Source organism: Salvelinus namaycush, chromosome 38, assembly GCF_016432855.1.
Source record: "Salvelinus namaycush isolate Seneca chromosome 38, SaNama_1.0, whole genome shotgun sequence".
Taxonomy (NCBI): domain Eukaryota; kingdom Metazoa; phylum Chordata; class Actinopteri; order Salmoniformes; family Salmonidae; genus Salvelinus; species Salvelinus namaycush.
Window position 1 is genome coordinate 23,884,560 of NC_052344.1, and position 5,227 is coordinate 23,889,786.

Below are 5,227 nucleotides of genomic sequence, written 5' to 3' on the forward strand. Positions count from 1 at the left end.
TGTAGTTGTAGTACCAACACCTCATGGATATGACAGGCTGTAGGGTGTAGTTGTAGAACCAACACTTCATGGATATGACAGACTGTAGGGTGTAGTTGTAGAACCAACACCTCATGGAGATGACAGGCTGTAGGGTGTAGTTGTAGAACCAACACCTCATGGATATGACAGGCTGTAGGGTGAAGTTGTAGAACCAACACCTCATGGATATGACAGGCTGTAGGGTGTAGTTGTAGTACCAACACCTCATGGATATGACAGGCTGTAGGGTGTAGTTGTAGAACCAACACCTCATGGATATGACAGGCTGTAGGGTGTAGTTGTAGAACCAACACCTCATGGATATGACAGGCTGTAGGGCGAAGTTGTAGAACCAACACCTCATGGATATGACAGGCTGTAGGGTGTAGTTGTAGAACCAACACCTCATGGATATGACAGGCTGTAGGGTGAAGTTGTAGAACCAACACCTCATGGAGATGACAGGCTGTAGGGTGAAGTTGTAGAACCAACACCTCATGTATATGACAGGCTGTAGGGTGAAGTTGTAGAACCAACACCTCATGTATATGACAGGCTGTAGGGTGAAGTTGTAGAACCAACACCTCATGGAGATGACAGGCTGTAGGGTGAAGTTGTAGAACCAACACCTCATGGAGATGACAGGCTGTAGGGTGTAGTTGTAGAACCAACACCTCATGGAGATGACAGGCTGTAGGGTGAAGTTGTAGTACCAACACCTCATGGAGATGACAGGCAGTAGGGTGAAGTTGTAGAACCAACACCTCATGTATATGACAGGCAGTAAGGTGAAGTTGTAGAACCAACACCTCATGGATATGACAGGCTGTAGGGTGTAGTTGTAGAACCAACACCTCATGGATATGACAGGCTGTAGGGTGAAGTTGTAGAACCAACACCTCATGGAGATGACAGGCTGTAGGGTGTAGTTGTAGAACCAACACCTCATGGATATGACAGGCTGTAGGGTGTAGTTGTAGTACCAACACCTCATGGAGATGACAGGCTGTAGGGTTTAGTTGTAGAACCAACACCTCATGGAGATGACAGGCTGTAGGGTGTAGTTGTAGAACCAACACCTCATGGAGATGACAGGCTGTAGGGTGTAGTTGTAGAACCAACACCTCATGTATATGACAGGCTGTAGGGTGTAGTTGTAGAACCAACACCTCATGGAGATGACAGACTGTAGGGTGTAGTTGTAGTACCAACACCTCATGGAGATGACAGGCTGTAGGGTGTAGTTCTAGTACCAACACCTCATGGAGATGACAGGCTGTAGGGTGGAGTTGTAGAACCAACGCCTCATGTATATGACAGGCTGTAGGGTGGAGTTGTAGAACCAACGCCTCATGTATATATGACAGGCTGTAGGGTGAAGATGTAATACCAACACCTCATGGATATTACAGGCTGTAGGGTGTAGTTGTAGTACCAACACCTCATGGATATGACAGGCGGTAGGGTGTAGCTGTAGTACCAACACCTCATGGAGATGACAGGCTGTAGGGTGTAGTTGTAGAACCAACACCTCATGGATATGACAGGCTGTAGGGTGTAGTTGTAGAACCAACACCTCATGGATATTACAGGCTGTAGGGTGTGGTTGTAGTACCAACACCTCATGGATATGACAGGCGGTAGGGTGTAGTTGTAGTACCAACACCTCATGGAGATGACAGGCTGTAGGGTGAAGTTGTAGAACCAACACCTCATGGATATGACAGGCTGTAGGGTGTAGTTGTAGATCCAACACCTCATGGATATGACAGGCTGTAGGGTGAAGTTGTAGAACCAACACCTCATGGAGATGACAGGCTGTAGGGTGTAGTTGTAGAACCAACACCTCATGGATATGACAGGCTGTAGGGTGTAGTTGTAGTACCAACACCTCATGGAGATGACAGGCTGTAGGGTTTAGTTGTAGAACCAACACCTCATGGAGATGACAGGCTGTAGGGTGTAGTTGTAGAACCAACACCTCATGGAGATGACAGGCTGTAGGGTGTAGTTGTAGAACCAACACCTCATGTATATGACAGACTGTAGGGTGTAGTTGTAGAACCAACACCTCATGGAGATGACAGACTGTAGGGTGTAGTTGTAGTACCAACACCTCATGGAGATGACAGGCTGTAGGGTGTAGTTCTAGTACCAACACCTCATGGAGATGACAGGCTGTAGGGTGGAGTTGTAGAACCAACGCCTCATGTATATGACAGGCTGTAGGGTGGAGTTGTAGAACCAATGCCTCATGTATATATGACAGGCTGTAGGGTGAAGATGTAATACCAACACCTCATGGATATTACAGGCTGTAGGGTGTAGTTGTAGTACCAACACCTCATGGATATGACAGGCGGTAGGGTGTAGCTGTAGAACCAACACCTCATGGAGATGACAGGCTGTAGGGTGTAGTTGTAGAACCAACACCTCATGGATATGACAGGCTGTAGGGTGTAGTTGTAGAACCAACACCTCATGGATATGACAGGCTGTAGGGTGTAGTTGTAGAACCAACACCTCATGGATATGACAGGCTGTAGGGTGTAGTTGTAGAACCAACACCTCATGGAGATGACAGGCTGTAGGGTGTAGTTGTAGTACCAACACCTCATGGAGATGACAGGCTGTAGGGTGTAGTTGTAGAACCAACACCTCATGGATATTACAGGCTGTAGGGTGTGGTTGTAGTACCAACACCTCATGGATATGACAGGCGGTAGGGTGTAGTTGTAGTACCAACACCTCATGGAGATGACAGGCTGTAGGGTGTAGTTGTAGAACCAACACCTCATGGAGATGACAGGCTGTAGGGTGTAGTTGTAGAACCAACACCTCATGGATATGACAGGCTGTAGGGTGTAGTTGTAGTACCAACACCTCATGGAGATGACAGGCTGTAGGGTGTAGTTGTAGAACCAACACCTCATGGATATGACAGGCTGTAGGGTGTAGTTGTAGTACCAACACCTCATGGAGATGACAGGCTGTAGGGGGAAATGACCTCTAGACACTAATCCTGGGTCAGTTTAGCGTTTTCCCCACTAATGGTTAAGGTTAGGATTGGGGGAGGGGGAGCTGATCCTAGACCTGTACCTAGGGGAAACTTCAACATTCCAACCAATTCCTTCTTCAGTGAAAAACATGCAAATGCTCACCTAGGTCAGGGCGTGACAGTACCCCCCCTCCAAAGCTGCGGACTCCCGACCGCAAACATTGAACTATTAGGGGAGAGTCCGGGTGGGCATCTACCCACGGTGGCGGCTCTGGTTCTGGACGCCGCCCCCCTTCTTTACACTGAGTCCGCTCTTGTAGCACAGACCCGTGGATCATCGCCGGACGCTCCGGGCCCGTCGTCCCGGACTGGGTACCGTCGCCGGACGCCCCGGACTGCCGAGGCGCACTGTAGGTCTGGTGCGTGGTGCCGGAACTGGTGGTACCGGGCTGAGGACACGCACCTCAGGGCGAGTGCGAGGAGCAGGAACAGGGCGTACTGGACCCTGGAGGCGCATTGGAGATCCAGAACATAGAGCTGGCTCAATATGTCCTGGCTGGATGCCCATTCTAGCCCGGCAAATGCGAGGAGCTGGAATAGAGCGCACCGGGCTAAGAATGCGAACTGGAGACACCGTGCGCATCTCTGCACAACACGGTGCCTGACCAGTTACACGCTCCCCACGGTAAGCACGGGGAGTTGGCTCAGGTCTCCTACCTGACTCAGCCAATCTCGTGTGCCCCCCCCCAAAAATTTTTGGGGCTGCCTCTCGGGCTTCCCTGCTAGCCGTGTACCTTCATATCGTTGTCATTCCTCTATTCTCCGGTATTTTTCCTCGTAGTATCGCCGTTCCGCTTTTTCTGCCTCGAACTCCTCCTTAGGACGGCGATACTCCCCCAGGTGTGTCCAGGGTCCTGCTCCATCTAATATCTCCTCGCAGGTCCATTTCCCCATTAAGCACTGTTCCTCCTTTTCACGCTGCTTGGTCCTGGTTTGGTGGGTTATTCTGTCACATTCGTCGTAGTGAGGAGACCAAGGCGCAGCGTGATATAAATACATACTTTTTAAATTAACGAATAAACACTAAACAAAACGACCGTGAAACTATATTATAACAAGTGCTGACATGCAACTACATATAGACAATAACCCACAAACCAAACTGGGAAATGGCAACCTAAATAGGATCCCCAATCAGAGACAACGATAAACAGCTGCCTCTGATTGGGAACAAATTCAGGCCACCATAGACCTAGATATGCCTAGACTTACAAACACCCCAAGACATACAAAAACCCTAGACAATACAGAACAATCATACCCACCCTCGTCAATCCCTGACCTGACCAAAATACAGAAAACATAGAATACTAAGGTCCATGTAATCTGACCTAGGATCAGATCTCCCCCCACCGTCCATGTAATCTGACCTAGGATCAGATCTCCCCCCACCGTCCATGTAATCTGACCTAGGATCAGATCTTCCCCCACCGTCCATGTAATCTGATCTATTACATAACTGAACCTAGATCAGCCCTCCTACTCTGAGGCTTTATGAATATGGGACTGGATTTCTTAATGAGTCAGAGTTGTTCTCTGAAGAGGCGGGCTGGAGGCGGGGAAGCAAATGAGGGGAACCAAGTGAATTACTACTTCTTTATTTGTGATGTGCCTCAAAAAGGGGAACAGCCATTGGACACAGGCCTTGAACAGAAGACATTCTGACATGTACTGCAATCATTATACAACTCAAATATATAACAGGTAAATGTATATACACAGCGTGATCAATATTACCGTCAGACTTTAATATCTACGAGATGATAGCAATAAAATGGGAATTTATTTTAAACATTTTAGCATGAAGAATACAAAGTTCAGTGTATGGACAGCGAAGCCCCCTTCCTTCAGTGAGAGAAACAGAGCAGTAGATAATGAAAATAGAGATCCTTTAAAAAAAAGAAATTCATGTTCAATGAGGAACGGATCAATCAACTTCACAAGTGAAGAAACTGCCAGAATTTAACAAAGAGCTGAGATCCAAATCAGAGCATCATTTGGTGCAGGTATAAGATCAACAAACACATGATGCATTGTGGTCCATAGTGATGTTCAGCAGGTTGGGAGTCCAGTCCATTTCCAGTCCAGTCAATTCACAAAGCAAAACCTAATTGCATTCCAAATGTTCCTCATTGAAGAGAACTGGAA